The sequence below is a fragment of the Labeo rohita genome, chromosome 4 (assembly GCF_022985175.1).
Source record: "Labeo rohita strain BAU-BD-2019 chromosome 4, IGBB_LRoh.1.0, whole genome shotgun sequence".
NCBI classification, from domain to species: domain Eukaryota; kingdom Metazoa; phylum Chordata; class Actinopteri; order Cypriniformes; family Cyprinidae; genus Labeo; species Labeo rohita.
In genome coordinates this window covers 31,251,209-31,261,186 of record NC_066872.1, presented here as the reverse complement: position 1 = coordinate 31,261,186, position 9,978 = coordinate 31,251,209, and the positions used below count along the sequence as shown (strand labels likewise).

At 37.4% G+C, this 9,978-nt stretch overlaps 1 pseudogene; it reads left to right on the top strand.

Moving 5' to 3' along the window:
• The first annotated feature begins 2,332 nt into the window (after positions 1-2,332).
• Positions 2,333-8,307, top strand: LOC127164006 (plexin-C1-like; annotated as a pseudogene).
• Positions 8,308-9,978: the final 1,671 nt, after the last annotated feature.

Genomic DNA, 9,978 nt, shown 5'->3' with positions numbered 1-9,978 from the left:
ACAATAATATTTTGCTGTTACTAATCTGATAACTGTTATCCATATGCTGCATTAAACGGCATATTTATTAATAAAAATGACAAATATACAGTAAGAAATCTATTATAGTCTGGTCTGTTTTTAAATGAACAAAAACACAAAACATTCCCACACAAATATGTTTCTTAATTCTGCCAGTCATCAGAGCACAAATTTCAGAGCACACAATCTGCACTGCATTATTAATTTGCAGGTCTACATATACATTTTATCTATATTTAAATATACTTTGAAAACAAATGTTGAATGTTTTTTGTGACAGTACAGTATATCCGGCTTTCGTGACCATAAGCTGGCGTGCCACCAGAGACCCACCAGAGGGCACTCCTCCCTAGTCCTTTACCTAGTCCTGAACTACATTTCCCGTTATCCTTTGTTCAGACTCATCATAATCAAATTTGCAGTTTTGTGAATCTCCTTTTACAGTAAGGCTGACATTTTTTAGGAGGGGGCAGTAAGCGGCAAGCTCTGGTGGCCATGGAGGCCCATGGATTCCAGAATGACCTACACTGAGGATCGCAAGCCCAGTGTTTGTAGCATCTTCAACTCCTGAGCCTCTCTACAAAATGGTTGTCAATTTGAGTCAGTAGAGTCCTCAGCCATCATGGCCGTCCTTCCAGAGTCTTGTATGTCATGGCCACCATGCCAGAGCCTCCAACCATCATGGCTGCCACGCCAGAACCTTCAGTTGTCACAGATGCCACGTCAATGTCCTCGGTCTGTAAGGTGGGGCCCTAGGCGTTTATATACCATTATATAGTTTGGAGGACACTCCACTGACATCGGTGTGAGTAGCTGGAATCTCTGTGGTAATGTCAAGCCTGTGGATCTCCACCATCTCTCCCCTGAACCGCCTCTGCTCCACCTCCCTCCTGGATTTCTGTAACTCTTTGAGGAGCATCTCAAATACACTCCTTAAAGGGGGGGCTATGTCACGATCATTAGCTGGAGTACCCTGTATATCCACCAGAGGGCACTTCTTCCTAGTTTTTTACCATTCTCTGATAAACTACATTTTCCATTATCCTTTGCTCGGACTCGCTATAATCTGATTTCTTCCAGCTGTGTGTCATTTACTAGTTTGGCGTTCACTATGGCCCTGTCCCAAATGGGTAGAAGTCTGCTGTGGAGCTCGCCCCAGTGCGGGCTCAGCAGAAGTGCGTATCAATATAAAGGCTGCAAAGGGGGCGCTTGCGAGCACCCTTCTGAATGCTAAAACGACAAATGGGACACCCTACGGTCTTGTGGACTTAATGGACATGTGCACATGGTGGCCATTGTAAGTCTGTAAGACCGCATGTGCACATGAAGTGTTCCATTTGGGATAGGGCTAAAATAAGTTGTGTGTTCTAGTCAGTCTATGTGAGTCGTAGTTTTCCTTCCTGTTCCCTGTCTAGATTATGTTCCTTGTTCCTGGTTGGATTATCTTTTATTATGTTTTTCATTAATAAACATTTGCTGCATTTAGATCCTCGCCTCACCCCACCCTTGCCACCACTATAAGACCTGCACAGTGGACATAACCACCACGAGCTACATGTGTAGCAATTACTAAGCATTTTATAATAGCTATTGTAGTTATTGTAATACATTTTCACTCTGCAACATGTGTAACCATATGTAACACATACAGAAATGTGTACAAAAATTTACCTAGTTCAGCAGAGAAACTACATGTACACCAAAAGCTCCTGTGTTTTGGAAAGCTATTGAATTTAGCATAATTACTCTGGCAGAAAGGCACTACTAGTGAACTGATGATAGAACGTACAGATACACAGAGATGCACAATCATACAATTACAGCTCATGCTTTCAGATGAAATCCATCAGACAGTGATAAAAATAAAAGTATGGAGAGATTTGTTTTTCTTTTGAGTTAGGGGACACAATTGTAATAAAACATAAACATTCTATTAAATATGTTGCTTTACAAACTCCATAAATCTCATTCTTCTTGACTGCATTGGTTAATTTGGTTAAAACATTTAAGGCATTGGTTAAAACATTTAAGGCATTTACTTTTAAATATGTGAATCTAAATACAATTAAACTTGAATAGATTTTTTACTTGCACTCTTGTTAGGTCAACTTTCGTAAAAGTTTGACATGCACTGCCTAACAAATTTTTCTTTGTACTTTGTAGACCTCCGCCCTCAACTTGATAGATTTGTTGGTGCGTTGCACGGAAGTCATCAGCATCCTCAGAGCTGCAGTTTTCATTTTTATTTTTATCTACTTTACCCGTGGACGTGTCTGAGCACAGTTGATCGCTGTGATAAGATCTCTAAACTTCAGCTGCTCATCAGATATGCAAGATGAAAGGATACTTACTTGGAATACTTGTACTTTTTTGGAAATATTGCATTTGCAGTGATGTAGTCAACTATGATTCAGATATCAAGAACATTGTAGTTGGTAACAGTAAGTTATTTGTTCTTATTGACCATCGACTACATCAGATGAGGCACGATCTATATGAAGAGAAAAGAAAAGACATCACTCGAGTTAACATTCTGGTGCCTTTTGACACCAACAGCACCCTGATAATGTGTGGGACTTTTGAAGATGGATATTGTGAAGTTCTTGATATAAATGACATTACAAACAGTATTTACTATGAAAGTAAAATATTGGTAGGACCACGACAGGATGAGAAATCTGTTGCCTTCATAGCAGGTGCAAGTACCGGTAGGTACCTTTTAGTTGCGAAAAAGGACGACGATGCAAATTCTCGAGATAACAGGTTTACTGTTGTTACTTTGTGGAACACTTTACAATCTCAACATGGTGGGATTTTCTCAAACATAGCGCGAGGAACATATGCCATCATTCAGAGCACAGTAAGAGATGTAGAGTTTGTTGACGGATTCCAGCAAGTTTCGTCCTCAGAATCCTACTTATTTCTCAATGCAAAGACTGACTATGAGAGGAAAGTGCTTGTCCTAAGGATGAACAGTTCTAAAGAAAACAAGATAGAAATCATCAAATCTCTACAGGCTGCAACAATACGATGCTGCAGTGATAAAGTTCGTCCAGTGCTCGTCGCCTCCACCATTATTCGCTCAGCGAACAACATTATTTGGGCAGGTGTGTTCAGTGCACAGAATCAGCAGGATCCGGAGAACAGCGCGCTGGCTCTGTACGACATCAGTAAAGTTCAAGGCCGAGTGAAGGAATTCTGCCCCACTTGGGACAGGCAATGTGATTCTAAGGTTGGAAATTGCATTCATATATAATCAAACATGTCACCATACTGAGACATGGATAACACTGCATGATGAAATGCAAGTGTACTATTCACTAAAGTCATAAAGATTTTTTTTATTATTATTTGGGTGTGTGTGTGTGCGTGTGTGCTTCAGAGTGGTAGTGAACTTCAGCCACTCTCTGTGGTGTTTAAGTACAGCTCAATGTCAGCAGTGGCAGCAATGAGCAGTGAATCCTGGATTGTGCTGTTCATAGGAACCAGTGATGGCCAACTCATAAAGGTCTGCCTCATATCTTTTTTCACTAGTTTCCTTCAGTTTACATCTCTAAATACTATATAAAGTTGAACACAATTTGGGCAATGCAAGTTCGGGTAATCCAACCTAACAACGCAAGAAGAGGCCTGTATAGCCGTACCTCACTTCTGTCCCATGGCAGTTTAGCAACATCCCTTCTCCCTTTTTTTTTTTTTGACATTACTTTTTAGGTTAAAATCTATATGAATGCATTCAGAAAGTATTCATTTTGGTACTATGACTAAGCATTACTTTCAAGCTGTTTGTTTATAAGCAGTTTACTACTATTATTATTATTCAAAATAAGCATTGTTAGTTTTTATTGTCACTGTTAACTGCTTTTATGTTGTTGAATTTATCGTTACATTAAGTTACAGCATTATTGAGCTAGTTCAGTTAGGCTAGTTTTGCTCATTCAACATGAGTTGTGACATTTTTATTTATCACAATATTTATTTTACATATGTATCTCATTAGCCCTGAAAACAGGAAATTCTGGGTTACAGTGAGGCATTTACAACAGAAATTATTGAGGATAATTTGTAAATGTTAAAATATGCATTGTTTCAAAAGTATAGCCAATAGACAAACACTATGCATGTGAAAAATGCTTACTAATCTTTTTTGTGTGAAGTTATATCCAATTTAGTTACCTTACTGCTATGAAAACATAGGCATATAACCTTAAAATAAAAGTGATGAGAACTTAAATAATAATACATAGTTTTAAAAGAATTAATGTAAGTGCCTGAATTATTCCCTTTAAGATATTTGTGTTATATAATGAAACAGATAACTGAGTAATATAATGATTTGCCTACATCATGATTATGGATCATGATACTGTTTTTACTTCCAGCTTGTGTTGGATGAGAAATTCACAGCAGGTTGTCCAATAGTGCTGTACAAATCTGATGATGAATGAGCAGTGCTTCCCAAAATGCACTTTGATCCAGTAGATTTCAAACATATCTACATCGCCCTGAGGAAACAGGTGAGTTTACAAATGAGCACTCAATAAAAAGTGATACTCAATGTTGAAACTAATTTAACATTCAAAAATTGTTATTTCTTACAAACTCTATCAAACATAACATATGACTACTTTCTATTTATAGAAAAGTCATGTTGCTGACTATTTCTGCTCATGTTTCTGATGTAGTTAAGAAGAGTATCTGTGGTTTCATGTGCTAAATACAACACTCTGAAAGACTGTAGAGCTGCTCTGGATCCTCTCTGCGGATGGTGTGTGAACACACGCAGGTCACCCTGATATCAGCCTGATATCTATTTCACTCGCATAGATTTTAACAGCTAGCTAGTTAAACATAAGTTCATTAGTATGTGCAACAAGATGACCAATGTTCAAACAAGTATATATGTGCACTTGTCTAGATGCACCACCCAAGAGGACTGTTCGATATTTTCATGGGTGTCCACCCCAAAAGACTCCCTTCAGAAGCAGCTGGTTTCTTTTCAGATTTGTGCAGAGAAATCTTCTAGCAAGGTATTATATCAGCTTCAAATAAAACCATTTGTCACTGCACTGAAAACATATTAGCACTTACTAATGACCAATCAATGCCCTCTACTACACAGATTACTCTACATCTTTCCTTGAGTCTGGACAGCAGAGGAAATCCTGTCTTCTCATGCACCTTCACCACAGGAACCATGAACCTGTGTGAGGGGTCTGATCCACCTGCAGTTTTCCCAAACTGTTCCTGTAGTTTTTCTGACCAGCTACTATATACTAGAGGTTGGTCCTATATTTTAGATAAGACTTAAAATAAGGTTTTAACTAGAAAGGGATTTTTGCCTGTGATCTCTCTCTATGCATGTGTCTCTATTTTGTGGTAAGGAAATGAAGTTCTGTCTAAATTATGTCCACAGTGCACCTGCATGTTCAAACTATTAATACTACACATCTAAGCATCATTTCCTTTCACCCTCATCAACCTTAACCAACTCATCAGCAGCTTTAGAAAACCTCAAGGTTGATTTTTCATAGTAAGCTAAAGCATCAGCTTAAGAATCAGTCTGATGCCACTATAAAACACACACACACAACCTATAAACTGTAAAGTACACCGTATCATGCACACAAATACAAAGCAAAAAAGAATTTCAACCAAAAGTCATCAGTGTCCTACCATTAACAGATTTTTACCATAATATTTTACAGTCTTTTGCAATTAACATTACAACTTTATTTTGTAGTCATGAGAGCCATGTAGTAAATATTTTGTACTTTTTGGTAATCTGTTCAGGTTTAAGAGTCTCGGCTACAGTTACTATTGAGGATCAGAAGATCACAGAGATGCAGATGCTCAGAAACTGCTCCAGTATCACAGATAATTCACCAAGTGCTTCTTATACACAGTGATAAAATGCACCGCCTATACGAATTTTAAACATCTGAATCCTTTATTTAAAATTATTATAATATGAAAATTACTGAATGTGTGTAATGTTAAATAATTGTAGGTGTGTTCAGTGTATCTCAGCTGGGTGTCACTGGTCTTCATCCCTGCAGCATTGTGATTGGACACAGGGGCCTGGACCACAGTTAAACATACAGGTGAGGGAATGTGACACTCCCAAACCCTGTATTTACAGTAATAAATGTCATAATGCAAAATATGCCTAGTCCAACAAATATATTTTTATGCAAAAAAAAAAAAAAAACATTATTCTCAATATTTATTCTTTTGATTTTGGAGTGAAATGTGACCCTGATATGTTTTAATGAAATTCACTCTACAACTATAGTTTTGAAAATTGACTGAAAAGAACTAAAGGAAGTAAATGAACCATTCATAGTTCTCTTTCTCTACTCTTTAGGATGCATGTAAAGATCTACACTCTGAGACAGATTACAAAGTAAGAGTCATATCATAGGTTTAGGTACTGAAGATTTAGTTTTAAAGGAACAAAGGTCATGTTAATGTCCTTTAACAATATTGTTTGCAATATTGCATTTCATACACCCCAAAAAAATCGTTTGGTTTTGCATAATTTGTCTACCCTTTTTTTGTGTGTCTGTCCTGTAGGAGCCAGAGATTCTCACTCTGGAACCCAACAAAGTTTCTTTCCATGGGAGAAACAATGTTTTATTAAGAGGAAGGAACCTGGAAAATGTCAATAAAATCCGTATTCAAGGGGATCTGGACTGCATTTCTAAAGAGTGAGACTGTGTGTTTGTTTTATTCATGTACATGAACGTGTGTAGATTCAAATAAATGACACTGTATATCTGTACATGAATGTTTCCCTTCAGATCTCCAGTGTTTGATCGCTCCAGTGACACTTTAAGGTTCCACATTCCACCCAGTGCAACTAAAGGAACAGTGAAAGTGTGTGTTGTTACTCCAGACAACCGTTGTCATGGTAACAGCATCATCACTTACAGTTCCCAGCCCAGTTGCACTGGAATACAACCCACAGTCACCTGGAGCAGGTCAGACCATTTCAGACCACTGTCAGATCAGCTTCCACACTGCATACACTTGTTTTAAGTTACAAATCTAAAGTCTGCTTTTAAAGAAATTGTGTTTCATATCTTTTCATGCAGTGGTGGAAGGAAAATTCATATTCAGGGGAGCAATCTGGAATTAGTGGAGTCAGTTACAGTCCTTCCCACTAATAAAGTGCTGAAAACACAATACAGCACAAGCTCAGAGGTAAGATGCGTTTATTACTTGTGCAAAATTTGTGTTAACTTTAACCAGTCTAGTAGCTTAGAGTCCCACATTCACTCGAGTTCTCATTTGTCAGATTTTATTATTACTTTTCTTATATAATTGTTAAATGCTGACTATAGATATTTAATTAACTGTAACAAAATATTATTTATTGTATTTAAGGCTAAAATGTAGCTTCTTGTACATTTCACATTTATTAATGTCCTATTTTCATGATCTTCCTTTCTCAGGATGTGTGGTTTCACTCACCCCCCTATGATGGCAGTGGTCAGTTTAAATTGTCAATGAATGTTGGGAACACCACTGTTGACTGTGTGGATTATTTCCTCTACTGGCCTGATCCAGAATTCATTCGATTCATTACCTTTCTGGTGGCCAATGATCTACAGGTGAACATTCAGGTAAAGAATGACTAAATTGGGTGAATAAACTGTTACTATTTGTAGTTCTGCCCATTTCAAGCTATATAATAAAAGATGTTGAGAAATTAACGAAAGAATTGGATCTGGCAGTTGTGCAGAGTTGGCACTAATTGTTTTCACTGTTTTTCAGAAAAAGACAGATATGTTGAATTTGAGAATGAATGAGGTGAATGTGACGGGTCTACAGGGAGATCAGCAGTATCAATGTGTTTTGCAGATTATTGAGTCTAATGCAATTATCTGTAAGATTAAAGGAGAATCAGGAGCTGTCACTGCAGTGGACTCACTCACTGTAAGTATGTTTAATTTTCTTGCATATGGTAACTGTAATGTTAAATCTCAAAAGATTATGGGAAAGAGATGTTCGCAGTTTGACGATAATTGCTGCTACATCTTAATCAACTTTATAAACAGGACACGTTTTTCATTGTCTTTTCAGATTGGCATTGGGGATACTTATGTTCTCAGTATGGGAGAAACTACAAGCTATTTCTGTGTCAGTCCACAGAATCCATCTGGTCAAGTATGAAGGAACAATAGAAAGAAAAATATTTCCAGTTTCTCACAGCAAAAAATCTATGGCTTTTCTATGGCTTTTCTTATCTATGCATTGTCATAAAGACAAGTGTTCTCTTTTCCTTTGGAATCAGATTTTGGTTTAAACCTATATGGCTGAATTATTCCAATATTGCCACTTGCCACTGTGTAGTGTTTACTACTTCAGTTGAATACATGTTCAAACTATTTTAGGGCATAAAGAAATTTATTAAAAGATATTAATTTTTATCAAAAATGGGTTTTAAAATTGGTTTCTGCAGGGGACTTCTTTTATTCTTATTCTTGTACACAGTATACTTACAAATAAACATAAAATATTAAATCATTGGAAAGCTGGAAAGTGTCTGGTCTGTATTTAAATGAACAAGAACATTCAAATTCACAAAACATACACATACACATTCAATACAACACACAGGATCTGAATTTTGCCAGTCATTGCGGCACATACTGTATATCGAAGGTTTGGAACAACCTGAGGGTGAGTCAGTGATGACAGATTTTTATTTTTTGTGTTTATTACTGTGAATTTGTTAGCATAAGTGTATTATCTATTGAAATATATTTAAGGCACTAAAAGGGCTTTAAATCTTGACATACAGATCAGAAAATGTTCACAAATAACACTTTGATACTTTTCATCAAAACATAGAAAGCTTACCAGTTTTTTGCTGTGTGATATGGTATTTCCTGCATATGCAGTGGTTGATGCATCTAACAGCCATATTCATAGTGGCTGCAGTGCACAGAGTGTTAATATTTTAGTAGTGCCACTACTTTGACACATTTCATTCTGTACATATAGAAACATGCAAAAAATTAACCAGCTGACCAAAATGTCCTGTTTTTATTGCCATTTATGCGAGAGAGACAGAGAAATGAGCTGTGTGTCATCTGTAAGATTTATATCCAGTCTCCACCAGAGCCACTCCCTCCCGTCAGTTTTGCGTTCTTCGCACGGCTCAAATGCTCTCCCCTCAAATTTAAAGGGGTGCTATTTTGCTTTTTCACTTTTTGAATTTTAGTCATTGTGTGTTGTGTATCTTTAGGCATAAAAAAGATCTACAAAGTTACAAATCTCAAAGTCCACTCCAAAGGGAGATATTTCGTTTTTAAAAAATCTCTTTTCAAGAACTACAACGAAAGGCTCCTTTGGACTACAGCGTTTGTTTTCCGCATGCAATGATGTCACAACACGGTCCATTATAGGGGGGTGGGTAGGGACGAGGTGGGGCGTGGGGATTAGCCAAACTTGCAGTGCAGTGGGTATAAACACAAGCATTGACTAGAGTGGCCGCTACAGAGCAGTAGTGCGCCGCAGACGTGTGCAGTACAGGGGGTCAAAACACATGCCAAAGCCGCGATCGCATGCAGTGTGCAGTAAGAGATTTATTCATCATACAGTGTAGATAGCTTCACTTATAACACGAGTGTTTTTTAAAATGCATAAACTTGCACTAGAATAGGCTAGGCTGATCAGTGATGATGTTTTTTGATGTTAGGCTGCTTTTAGCCTTATGCTGGAGCTGGTTTTGGGCATTGAAACTAAGTATGTAAAATAATGAAATAAATTATCACGATAATATCATGTATTGGCGATCTGCAGGCTGAGGATAAGACTGTACACTACTGTAGCGTATTATTTATTCACCCTCCATGCATCCTAGGTGTATATGACTTCCTTCTTTCAGACGAATGCAATCAGAGTCTAATAAAGTCTAAGTGCATCCATCCATAATAAAAAGTGCCT